Raw genomic sequence first — 14,835 nt, 5'->3', positions numbered from 1 at the left:
ACGTAGTCGTGTATGCAGTAACGAGTAACGAGTTTTCAGATTTTGGGTACTTTTTCAACACTCTATACACCTCATAGCAGAGTGCTTCCATTTTGCATGATAGCGTGAATACATGTGTTAATACAAGACACGAAACTAAATAATTGTATTAAATGTATTACTTATAACTAGTCTAATTAATATTATAACAAATGAAAGTAACTAGTACTAAGCAGCAACTACCCTGTTTGGCATGTGATGCTCCATCCAGCTACTAATAAGTGGTAAAGTAACTAGTCTAATTAATATTATAACAAATTAAAGTAACAAGTCCTAAGCAGCAACTACCCTGTTTGGCATGTGATGCTCCATCCAGCTACTAATAAGTGGTAAAGTAACTAGTCTAATTAATATTATATTACAACAAATTAAAGTAACTAGTAATAAACAACTACCATGCTTGGCATGTAATGCTCCATCCAGTTGCTGTGATGCATTAATAAGTATTGATTTTAATAAATACAAAGTAACTAGTGAGTAATTAATTAACTAGTTCTATTATAAGTAATTGTATTCAATTAATTTTAAAAAGAATTTAAAATAGTAGCATTAATGGTATACTAAAAATACTGCTAATGCTAAACATTTTTTATTGGAGCCATTGTTTATTAAAATGGTTGAGTAAAGCGAATACGAGAATTAATTTAATTTACTTAAAACGAAATCAATGAATTCATAACAACTAATACTTATTTATTTATTTATTTTTGCACAAAAATTGCAACAATTATAAAATTTTATATGATATCATTATAGAAAAAGTAACTAGTATTTAAAAGAAAAGTATTTTAAATTCTTAATAAGAGAAATTTAAGTGAAAAAATAAAATTTACTTAAAAGTTGTTAAAAATGGAACTACAATTTTAAGCAAAGCCAATTTAAATAATTCAATAATTTTTCAAATAAAAGATATTTTTTTTCTTCGACAAATTTTTCTAATTTCTTTCTTTAATTTCTCTAATTTGTTCTCAAATTTTTCGTCCTTTCAAAGCAATAAATTTTCTCCTAGTCCTCAAAATAAGCACTCATTTCAGTAATGGCGTTTTCATTTGACCCAAGTATGTCACCGCGGAGCCATTTCTCCGTGTTGAGAAACAGGATATAACAAGCTAAATATGGATTATACGCTGGACTAGGTAGTAGTACCTATTGTGGCTTGAAAGTGAACTATATATGATGAAACTGAGAATTCGGTGACCGAGTTAAGTCAATATCCACAAAATAGTAGTAATTTAAAAGCTTTCAATGCTTACAGAATAAATAAACATAAGCGGGTTTAAAAATCAGAAACCATCAGTCATATTGCTTAAAAGATTATTTGCGACTTTTTGGGACAAACACATCATAAGAAGTCATAAGAAGTCACTTTTTAATTGTTCTATATGGCCCCGAAATATCTATTGGAAATAAGAACAAAGTGTTCCAAAAAAATATATAATGACTTCACCATATTTCAAACAAACCGATCAAATTTTAAATAAGGTCTATGTAAACAATCCCATATTTAAATAGCAGTATTTAATTATGGGAACAGTAGCTTTATTGTAGAAAGAGAATGAACTAAACTCTGGTTACTGATTGTAGCAAAATCGACACATATCGTTACTGATGCGTCATTACAGGTAACTGCTAGTCTACCGAGCTGGGAACTTCTTTAAACAACGAGCAGTCACAAGTCCGCAGTAAAATAGATATAAAGTTGTTGGCATTAACTTGTTTGAGGTAATAGAATATCGTCACCATCTTGAAGATTTTTTATACATGTTTGTGGTTATCCTTTATTGTAGGAAGGATAGCTGTAGGCTAGGAAAAAGATTCTGGAGCGATAGCGTCTTTTTCCATATCAAATTAGTAACTTCACAACAGAAGGGTTCCGGGTTTTGATTCGACAGGATTAAGATAATTTGTATCAGAAATAATAAAAATATAGCTTGAAAACTGAGTATATATATATATAAAGAATCTGATTTACACTATTATTATCGGTATGAAGAATATTGAATCTTTGTCAAAACCATATTCCTTATCAAGCTTCCATTTTATTTCAAATTTCCATTATTTTATACTTTTGTTTTTGGAAATTAAACAAAACTGGTACTGTCAATGATTTCTTATATGATACTAATAATCTAAACTAGGGCTATCCAGCCCCCATGCAAACGCTGCCAATACAAATCACTGTAGTTTTACCAGTACATTAAAAGAAAATTTGAGTAATTGTGGTAGAAAAAAAAACATGTCGCGGACCGCACAAACATTTGCCGCAGACCGCATGTAGCCCACTGTTCGGGTTTTGGACAGTCCTGATCTAGATCAATTAATCTATTTAAACATATTATAAATAATAACAAACAGTGGAGCTGCCAGGCAGGAGGTTTTGATACGCCTGAATGCGCTGACAAAGTGCTAAGAGCATGAGTTCATACCCACTAAGGTGGATATAGGCCCATAAGAGTGACGGTACTCCATTAAGTACTCATTAAGTAGAATCAATTAATCTGTTATATTATTACTACTTCAAGATTAATTGCAATTTTTACCATATTCTTATACATTATTGTGTAATTAAGAAGTAATTCTATTAATATTCATACTCATAAGTTTTATTTTCATTATCACATATTCTGTTCTCAAGTCTATTTATTGTTTTGCTTAGATTTTATTACAAATGTCAAATTTATGATTTATAGACAATAATTTGTAAATAATAATAAAAATTATAATAAATCTTTCTTTTGTGAGAAAATAAAGATATATTAGAGAATTATGTGCTTAGACAGAGGGTCTCCAAAAAAAATTGACAACTTCAGACAATTGAACTACGAAAAGTAGATTTGCATGTTAACTATAATTTTTAATATTCAACACCTAAAAGCGATTAGTCATTTAAAGTAATTTAGAAAATATTCCTTTAACAATTGTGTTAGAACAAATTTAAAAAAAAATTATATATTCATATATATAGAAAAAATATTATTTAAAAAATTATATATAAATAAAAAGCAAACAAATTTCCTAATAGTTTAAGAACACAATTGCGGTAAGTCGATTTAGTAATTTACACAGTACACATTTATTTATTTTTATTTTAGATTCATTTATTTTTTTTTTTCGATCAAAGTACAAAAGATATTTTCGCAAATTCACGCTTTAACCAAAAATTGTTTTTTAATGATTTTAAATAAAATAAAAAAAAACAACAAAATAGTAAAAATAGTAAATAACGAAGTTACACTCAAAATGACTAAAGAAATAATACCTAGTAATTAGATAAAAACCAAAAATGTAAAAAAAATTGTTGAAAACATATTAATTTGATTGCCTCAAAATATCTTAATATCTCTATTTTATTTCCCGTTTAACACCTCACTTATGTAATAAAACAGCACGGCACAGAACAATAACAAGAAAACGAAATTCATGACAAAAACATCAAAAACCAGTTAACGAGTTTTAGTGTTTCGGCATAAATTAAGTAGAAAAAAGCTGCGCTAACCCAATTCTTTAGCACCCATAAGAAGTCATAAGAAGCCGCAGAGCAGTGGAGCCACAAAGCCACAGAGCCACAGACTATGAGTACTTAATGACGAGTAAAGATTGATGGCCGCCTCAAGGATGTTAGTTTAAGGAATGCGATGAGCTGTTTTTGTTACTCTATGGAGGTTATTCGACCCATGCATATGCATTGATTATAGGCAGAAAGAAGAATTACATAAAAGATGTAAATTAAGTAAAAGTATTTTAAATGCATTTAAAAGAACCGAAATTTTTAGCTATAGTCAGCATTTTCGATTGAAAATGTTATCTCATATAAAAAAGATGTCATGAATGATTCTTTATTTTATTTTTAATATTTCAAAACAGAAATACTCAAATAGTTGGCATGGCATTTTCTATTTAAATTTAGAAACATATTATGAAATTTTCTAATAGTACACTCACACTTTCTCATTTAGGCATTTTAGATTAATGAGTGAACGTTCACATTATAATGAGATCATTTATGCAGCTGATAGAACTTTTCTAAACTTTAATAAACTTCACACAAAAAAACTAAATATATAATTCATATATTCAATCATTTATATACATTTTATATATCAATTATATATTCAATAAATAGAAACAAAGATTTTATTAAATATTTACTTCCTCAGACCCTTTGCTCAGCTGTTGTTTGTACAGATTTTACATATAAACACCTTTGTTGGTTTTATTTCATTCCATATGTTATATAGGATAACAAGCCTACACCTAAGATAGATTAGTCTGCAACTATACACTTTTCAGTTTTAACAGAAAATGTGCACAGATATTTTAACATCCAATTTCTACAATAAGGTTCTAATATGTTTACCCCATGGTACCATGCTAAGGTTTCAATCCAACAGTGTGTAAGACTTTGGCACAAGTTTTCTGTTTGAGAAAATTACCAATGCATACATATACATATCATAATCCATAACATCAAGCAAGTGCTTTGTAACTGTTACCGCATTTTAAAACCTAGATGCTATGTATACCTAAGCGTAACTAATCTGAACAAACTAAACCCACTGCTTACTTAGTAAGTATAACTTACTAAGTATAACTTACTAAGTAAATTTCATTAACCATACATTAACTTTCATGCTTTTTAACTTACCTAAAAATAAAATGCAATCCTTAAAAACAAATTTCACACAAGGGAAATTACAAGGGAAATTTGAAATATTTGTCATTTGTTTTATATGTAAAATGTGAACAAACAACAACTGAACTGTAAACAAACATACTGAGAAAGTGATTATTTAATAATATTTTTGTTTGTATTAATTGAATACGTTTTAGATAAAATGTATATACATAAATAATTTAATATGTCAATTATATATTTAATTTTTTATGTGATATATTATATTATTAAGTGAAATTTTTCTAACCAGAAACTCTCTTAAAACTTTTACAGAACTTTCTACCAAGTAAAATCACTTTCAAATGCAGTAAGTAACTTATGCCAATGGAATCGATAAAATCTTAACGTTACTTAAGTAACTTACTAAGTAAGCAGTGGAAGCATGGTATTAATCAGAGACAAAAAGATATGTCGGTTGCATCGGATTAAGAAATTGGATGTTAAATATCAATCCATCAAAATATTTCTCCTAATATCTCAAATATATTAAAACACACAGTAAGAATAATATTTTCTTATGATATTTATTCTAGGTAAAAACAATATTCGTTATTGACTGTAGTAAGTAATAACAATTTGTTAAAATGTGAAGACAGGAATAAAGATGAGTAAAAAACTTATACGAGTAAGTTTTTTCTCACTTGAGAATAAAATCTGCAATTACAATCTATGAGCAAATTTTAGACCATTTGTGAACCACGTTAAGAGAAAATGTAGCAATACTTGTTGAGGTGGTACACAGAAAGGGCAAAAACCCCCTTCCGATTTAAAAAATTATTAATTTATTTTTGTAAAGACTTCACTTTTATATATTTTTGTACCGATTTCAGATATTAAACTTAGAGTATTTCAAGTTGGACGAATACACCACTGCAGAATGAATAAAAATGGTTGGATGATTTTTGTGAATTTCTTCTCCTGTTAATTTCAAAACTAAACCACATGTTTGATAAAAATTATTATATTATCTGGACACCAAAAATATTATGGAATTAACAATCTCAAACAGATTTAACTATGTTTTATTTAACATGTTTTATGTTGAACCTCTTCCAAGTTAGTACATCTGGGCACTTTTACTCTATGATGGCTGGGAGGTTTCTGCAGAGTCCCACCCATCTCACTGGCTAATTTGAGTATTCCTCATAATCCTCGTGATTATTCAATGATTGATCTAAGATATGCGTACCGCCCCGTGCGGTTAGTGATTACTCTCAGATTGGATAGTGGAGCAGCCTATCGGTTTTTGCATATAGCTTCAGAGCTATGTTATAGTAGTTACATTCGAGGGAATGTAAGAATTGCAGACATCATCAAAAACTATTAACATGACGAAGTTCAACATAGTTGGGTATATCGCGTGGAATAAGAATATGTATAATAGTGTTGCCAGCGTGAAATTAAAAAAAATTTACCGATTGGATAAAACGCGGGAATTCAAAAAAAGAACGAATAAGTTATTTTTTGATCTCAAGGTATGCTACTAGTATATGTTCCTTAACAAAAATTTTACGTGTATTACAAGTTAAAGCTACATAGATAATAATTATAATGCAATGGCAGTTTTTACTTATTCTCTTTCATACCATTATTTAATGAACTTGTTAATAAGATAGTCGAGAGTAGAATCATCAAGAAAAAATCACAAAAGAATCCTCATTGAAGTCAAGGAAATTCAAAACCGAATCAAAAGTTAACCAATTCGACGCACTGAAGACTGAAAGACTGAAAGACTGCACATGTCATAATAGTTTCTTCTAGTTTATTCAATAATTTTACTCAGGTTTCTATGCCAAAGTCGTAAATTTTTTGTTGTTCAAAACTCGATTAATTATTTTATTGTAGTTTCGATGCATAAAAAATTATTAAACCGGCATTTATTTTGGCATTTTTTTATTAAGAATAAATTAGATTCGGTGTGATTGCTTGAGAGTCACAAAACTATTTTAATTTTAAAATCTATTAATTTAAAAAAAAAACTTCTGAACTCGTTTTGTTACTTAATCACTTAATCACTTTTTCAATGTTTTGGTTCATTTTCAATTGTGTTGAATTAAAATTTTGCAAATTTTGTTCTGTAAAAGTTTTATTACTGTCTGTCTAGTCGGATACGTAACATAATACTGTACACAGATAATATCAAATAACTTTGTTTAGATTTAGATATATCGACAGAATTAATTGGTATTACATAAAAATCACTAGAGGAATTTTAATTTAAATTCTCTTTAATTTTAAAATAATTTAAATGTATATTTTATTGATTTATATGTATTTTATGTACTATGTCAGTAATAAGATAAGATGATACACTTTAATTTATGATACTTGTATATTCGCCAACAGAAATTTCAAATATTTCAATCAGAAAAACTTTGTTTCATTCATTATTATTATTAATTATTATGATAAAACTACATACATTTAGAAATTAAATGCATATCTAAAAACTCTATATTCAGTTATCTCTATTCCGTGCCATGTACCTAAGCTCGTAAAACGATTTGCATGTTTCGATGAATACTGTTTGCTTCCATGTTATCTTCGCTTCCACGTCCTCTTCTTCTTGATCCAACCGGGTTCCATTCTAAGGCTGAACGAGCTATACTGCGCGTATCTTTTGTTAGTGTATGACTGAGACATCCATATTTTCTCGTTTGGATATCATTTAGTATACCAATTTGCTTTCAAGAGTCTGGCATTACGTCTCCAGAAAATATGTAAAATGCGCCGTAAACATCGATCTAAAAATGATTCCATTTTATTAATAGCGTTGTTTGTTGTATACTATATTTCACAGATATACTCTTTACACAAGTGTTTAAAATTTTCAATTTAGTTCCCTGGATGATGTTGGCGGCTCCTCAAACTCTAGCTAGCTTTTTTAGGTTGCCTTCACTAAACGGGCAACAGTTAAAACTATCAAAAAAAGCCAAATAGTTGGAAATTCTGTTAGATAGTAAGCTAAACTCGAAACACTAAGTACATCTTCGAATCAAGAAGGCATATGCAGCTTTCTATTCTTGCAAAAGGATGTTTGGTAAAAATTGGGGATTCGTCCCGATATTACCCACTGGATGTATACGCCTATTGTACGTCCAATCACAGAAGCTTTAAGGACAACTGCCTCGGACGCCCTAAACGTGATGTTACACCTGCTACCTATCGATCTCCACATCAAAATGAACTGTTGGGCAGGACCAGGCTCTTCGTACTATCTGAAAATATAAATAATTCTCTTAGGCTACCTAAAGAGCCTGCGGCTTTCAGCCTCAAATCCTAGCAATTAGAGAAGCTTGTCGACAAATTGCAAGTCACATCAAGGACAGAGTAGTGTTGCCATTTTCATTGACAGCCAGGCAGCAATTAAAGCCCTTGAATCTTTCATAACAAAAGGAATGTAGAGAAACAATCGACGAAATGGCCAACCTATAATAAAAATAAATCCTCGGAACTCATCAAATGAGACGCAGTGAATACTGCAAGGCGTACTGTAGTTCTTACTGGTCATTGGTATGTAGGAAATCACGCAGAAAAACTGAGCATTCCCCATAACCCTCATTGCAGAAGTTGTGGAAACCCGCAGGAGAAAGAAACCAGGAAATATAGGTTCTTAGGAAAATATTTCTTTATTTCTTTCTTAGTTTATCAGACTGTTCATCGGTGAAGACGAAAGACCTATTAAATTACCTAAATTTGGCGGAATGAATTTAGTCTCTATTCTTTTATACTAGGGTTCTTGCGAGGAATGCGGTAGCAAAAGGGCGAAAAATCGCTAATTGCGGTACATGGAAGTTATTTAATGACCTGTCACTGCAACCAACCAACCAAGCTAGCTAATGCGGCATAGGTACGCTTCGCTTTTTGAAGGCGATTAGACATATATAATAGCTATGTCACCCTCGGGGGCAAACTTACTTTCCAGGTACTCAAAATCGTTAACATCATCAATATCACAATCATAAACGTTGAAGATAAATTTTAATTTTAACGTATTCATTTTAAGACCAGCTTTTAAAAAGATCAGCAATAAGATATTGTTGGAAAAGATTACGCTTTCAGAGTCGCTCAAATTGTATCCCTTTTAAGAGCATCAAAAGCTTTTTCAAAATCAATGAAAGTCATACAGAGCATTAAACTCAGCTAATTGTTTAATAATAATCCATGGTATTAATGTGATCAGTACATGAATGGTAACGACGGAATCCATCTGGACTTTTTGATATTGTTATCACTCTCTATTAACATACTTTTTACATGTAATTCCATTAGTTAAGACTATGACAAGAATGCTTTTATGAAAAATTCTGTATAATCTGACATAAACTTCATTTTGAACTGGAATCATCAATTACGTCTGTAGATGTTGTTGCAAAATGCAAAAGACAGGAGAAATTAGAAACTACTGGATTATTGAAGTAAGATAATCCAAATCCATAATAGTGATTGCGAAGAATTTATGCTTGTGAAAGTCTAATGAAATGTGTTATTTATTAAAATCATCGCTATAACTTTGCTCGTAGAAGAATATTGTTGGAATAAACCGCCAGCCATTGTATGACTGGACTTATTTTTGCGATATTGTCCACAGATTTAAACTCCTCCTCTTCAGTATGACCTAACATAGCACTACTTTAACTCTACTAATTGTAGTTTATATTATCGTTGTACATCAGAAGTCAGAAGAAAGATTTTCCTGTGGGACAATTACTTGATTGCAGCTTGGCTATATATATAAAGTAACCTTCGAGATATACAAGGTATACTAATTAATAGCGTACGTTTTTGTCGTTCCAGCTAAGTACTTTAATTATTTGTTATTATTATTTTTTACACTTCCAGTTTCAACTTTTTTTCAGAAAGCCCTTTTACTGCGATGACCGAATGTTGTTGGCCCATACAAGGTGTGTAAATAAATCAACGGCAATTTAAAATGAAATATCAAAATATACATATTCAGGGACATCAACTCTAAATAATCAGGATGTGCTGCAGTTTATAACATTGAACTTAAGAATATTTAGTTAATTTACTTAAAAAATGAAATAATTTTTTTTTTTTTGGTTTTAGTAAAAGTGATACATTCAGCTGATTCGTATCAGCTTTTAAATTATGTTGAAGTGCTTGTTTTCTTTATTGTAATTTATTTTATACAGGTAAGATTTTGATATAAGAAACAGGTTCGTATTTAAGGTTAATAAACCCTTAAAATTGTAATGCATACATGGGTGACTATGGTCTTCTACAATACAATTTTAAAATACTACTGCAGGTAAAATTTTTTTTGGACGGTAATTTAATATATAAAAAAATATTTTTACAGTGGCAGTGAGCTAGACAAAAAAGACAATCCTTTACTTTTTAATGAGAACATCAAATGGATGCTGTTGTTAACAATTACGTCATGGTTTGGGTATAGTTTTAATTATTTCAAGAAGTCACGAAAAGTTTGGGCTCCAAAATACAGTTTTAAAGATATTCCCATAACAGCTTATTGACAAAAACCTTTCGTTTTTATTTGTAATATATAATTAATATATTAATTAATTATATAATTAATATATTATATAATTAATATATAATACTAGGTTGCAAATGTGCACCGATGCAAATACATAACCTTTCGATGCAGATTCCTAGTTTCAGCTTCCAAGGTAATGACGTATTCGTCGAACAACCGGAAAACGATATGAAGTAGTCATAGGATGTAGCTAATGAAGCGAGAAAGCCTACACGAGCTGTTTTAACATATTTTAAAGTAAAGGTCAATAAGCTTCAAGTCAGGTTAGTATGTTTAGAAGACAGCGGCGAAGGAATCTGAAGAGGAAATCAACAGCAGTGATCCCAACCTCATTAGTAGGTTTCTGGTAAAAAAAAAAAACATGTATTCATGCTTGGCCTTCCTAGAAGGGAGCTAAGCATAGGATTTACAATCCAACCTCGAAAAACCCACACTATAATGACTTCACAAACTATAGGTTAGGGAAGCACTGGTTCACCCAAGACTATTATGTTCAGATAGAAGAAAAAGAATATATAATACAAGCATTTTTACAGTACAAGTATTTTTATGTTTCAAAAACTACAATTGAGACAAAAGCGTATAAGTATTAAATAAATTTAAATTTTATAAATATTAATCACGTAGTTTTTTTCAGTAAAATATGCAGGATCCAAGTTTTTTTAAATGTGCAATTAAAAAAATATACATAAAATGTGTACTTAAATATATAATGATATAAACAACTAACAAATGATAAATAAAAATTAAACTAAGTTGATAAAATTAGAAAAATTTCCGGTTCAATGCTAAGAACAGGAAACTGATATATAACCAAATAATTCGTCCTTTACTTCTATATGGTTGTGTAGCGTTTAGCAAAGCTTCAAACACTACTATTCACCAGTAAGAAATTGCACAAATCCAGGCTCTGAGAAGACTTTTCAAAGTACCATGGTACATTAGGACGAATGACATCCTCAGGGACCTCAAGATTGATCCCATCAAAAAATACATAAAGGATAGAGCCCTGAAATTATTTGCGAAATCTGACAGACTTACTAACATCGCGTTATCAAATTTCAGAATGGTTACAGGCTCCTCGGGGATGAAGTGATAAACAATATTCCAAGGCGCAAAGAGGGGTTTTGAAGAAACCTCGCAGTTAATAGAGAGTAAAAGTGCTCAGGTGCACTGACTCAACTAGCCTCAACATAATAATAAATTAAATAATTTTTTTATTAAAGTAATTAAACGTCATAATGATGAACTTATCTTCTTTCGTATAGAAAAGACAGTAAAGAAAATTATTTTAAATATAAATATTTGTTTTTAATTAAGTAAATTCTTTGCCAGACGTTACAACTGTTTCCAATATTTCCAAATCTTTGTCATTAGTAGTGTTTAGGAATATTTCTCTTTATAAAATTTTTAATTTTAGATTTTTAATATTAATGGCCAAAAACTATAAAATTATGTGGACTGCAAGTGTACAGATTTTTGTACATATATATAATTATACATATATATACATATACAATTATACACATATACATATACATATATACATATATACATGTATACATATATACATATATACATATATACATATATACATATATACATATATACGTATATACATATATACGTATATACATATATACATATATACATATATACATATATATACATATATACATATATACATATATACATATATACATATATACAATTATACATATATACATATACATATATACATATATACATAACATATATACATATATACATTATACATGTATACATATATACATTATACATATATACAATTGTACAATTATATGTGAATATTGTTAATTTTACCTAAATTTTACAGCAATACGTACAGAAACAGACTCATTAAATTTCTTCAGATCAAAATTAAAGCCAGACAATTTATTCTTATTGATTTTATTCTCTCTTAAAACTATGCTACACATTTTATAGCATTAAATAGCGGGTAGTACACGAATATTTCGCACACAAGTATGCAACATTTCAAATCAAAATCAACATCATAATCATGTTATAGTGTGTTACTGTAAAATAAATATATATAATTTAAATTTATATATATGAACATGTACTGGGGTCAATATTAAATAAATATATTTTAATATCCTGTATAGTCGCTATATGTAACTTTATATATATAATATAAATTAAATAAATAAATGCAAGAAATAAACTTTATATACAATAATGTTTATAGTAATAATTACAATTAAAATATTTTATAGAGAATGATATATACATAATTAAATTATATAAAACGTACTAAATATCAGAAGTCGTAAATATAATATATGTATAAAAAGTCTGTTTAAAATTATTTGAAATATATTATTTCACATAGTTTTTTGAACGCATATAAACGAAAATAAATAAAATCACACTCATTTTGAATAAATAAGATATTTTGTCAAAAATTAACTTTCATTATAAATTCTAAAGAAAAACTGCGAATCTATAAAAATCTTTATAACTTGCCAAATTTTTATGATATAAAGGATCAATAAACTTTGAGCAATAAATCAAGATGCAAAAACTTATACACAAGCGTCAGCATTTATTTTGCATTTTGAACATTAAAATCTGTACAAAATAATCTACAAGCTTTCATGAGTTTATATGAAGTATTGTAAATATCTCATACTTAAATGATTAATATTTACTCTACGGCTGTGTTTTACTTGAACAATGTAAGTGGCATTTTAATTAGCAAATACGCTTCACTGCACCAGAAACTCCACCAGAAATGCACGACTACGAGAGAGAAGGTTGGTACCCTGTGCGCAAATGTGCCATTGAGCTTGAATCTCACGTGCGCCCAAAGCAATTTACGAGTAATTTGGTGTATGGAAGATTTTATACCGTAAGTTGTGGTAGCAAGTGCATGAAACAAAGAGATTTGTTTTATTTATTTATTTTTACATTTATTTTACATTTACAGATACAGTCGGACATCCACTGTCTGGCTTAAATGCAACAGAACAATAGAGGTTAGTCATAATTGTTTATGATAATGCCAGTGGTGATAAAAAATTCAATAATTGCAAGTGAATATATTACCTTATTTCATACCTCAATAATTTATAGAATCATTCCTTAATATAAATTCATAGAATCATTCATTAATATAAATTATTATTTAAACTTTAAGACCCTTTACGTTTTGATTTTGATTTGTTCATTTTTTACATAAAAGATCTAAGAATAATTTCATTGCAGAATGGAGGAGAAAGGAAAAATATGGTTGAAGAAAGGAAAAATATGGTTGGAGAAAGGAAAGAAAATTTAGATATATCCATTCTATTGTACTAAACAAGAGGGTTTTGTTTTAACTTTTCATTTTTTTATTGAATTTTTGATATTCTACAAGGAAACCATCTTAATTAGTTATAGTGAAACAGATGTGATTTTTTCTATTTCGAATAACTAACTGCTGAAATGTACTACTGGGCGAGGGTATACGATTTCTAATTATGTTTGGGCTGAACAAGTGGTGCTGGTATGAAATATATACAAAAATATGTTTTTTCAATATATTTTTAATTAAATTTCTTTCAAACAACAAAATTATGATAATTGAAAGCATTCAATATGAAATTCAATGAATTTTATTGAATAAATTTCATTTTTATGAAAATAAAAATGCTACAATGCTTCTAAATAAAATTCGGTTTACGTATATACATGGGATTTCATTAAAAGATTAATAAAATGCAAATAAAATCATCAACATTAATTTATAAGCCCACTCCTTATCAAAAAGTGGGTGCACTTGTGGATATTCTTTTGTTTCTATGATATACCACTTCAAAAAAGACACAGCTCCTACTTTAAGTTAATATGATTCGAATATGAATATGTTCAATATAAATTACGCTATAGTCAGTAAACTAAGATTACATATATACATGATATAACACACAAATAAAGTGCTAATTATTAGCAAAATGAATAAAAGAAAAAATCAAAGTGCCAACTAACAGCATTAAAGAATGAGGAACAAAAATATAAAAAATAATATAGAAAAATAATATATAAAAATAATATAAAAATAAAAAATAATATAGAAAAAATGAAAGTGGCAGACTAATTTCTGTAGAAGTATAGATATAAATTTTTATTAAAAATAAAAAAAATGTTATTGTTATTTTTCTTATTATCTTATTAGTGCTATTTTTGATTTGACTGATTAATTTGTAGAAACAAAAGTTCAGACACCATGGCTCGATAGTGTTCGCCATTCACCGTAACTACAGCTTTTTCTTCATTTCGAAAGAAATAAGGACCGATGATGATGCAAGTGTGTAAAATCACACCAAACACTCAATTTTAATGGATGTAATGGTGATTCAATAATGGCTTAAGGATTATCTTATGGACGTAGCCATTTAAACAGAAATGAGGTTCATTACTAAACACAATTCCTCGACGAAGTGCTCTACGAAATTTGGGAACAGATTAATTTTTAAAGAATATTACCACAATTTGGAAGCGTTAATCTAGCGTTGAACGATTCATAATAAATTACCAAACCTTTCTGAACAGAAATGTCAACATAGTTAAACATTCT

The sequence above is a fragment of the Teleopsis dalmanni genome, chromosome 2 (genome assembly GCF_002237135.1).
Source record: "Teleopsis dalmanni isolate 2A chromosome 2, ASM223713v2, whole genome shotgun sequence".
NCBI classification, from domain to species: Eukaryota; Metazoa; Arthropoda; class Insecta; order Diptera; family Diopsidae; genus Teleopsis; species Teleopsis dalmanni.
Note: the sequence above shows the minus strand (reverse complement) of the source record.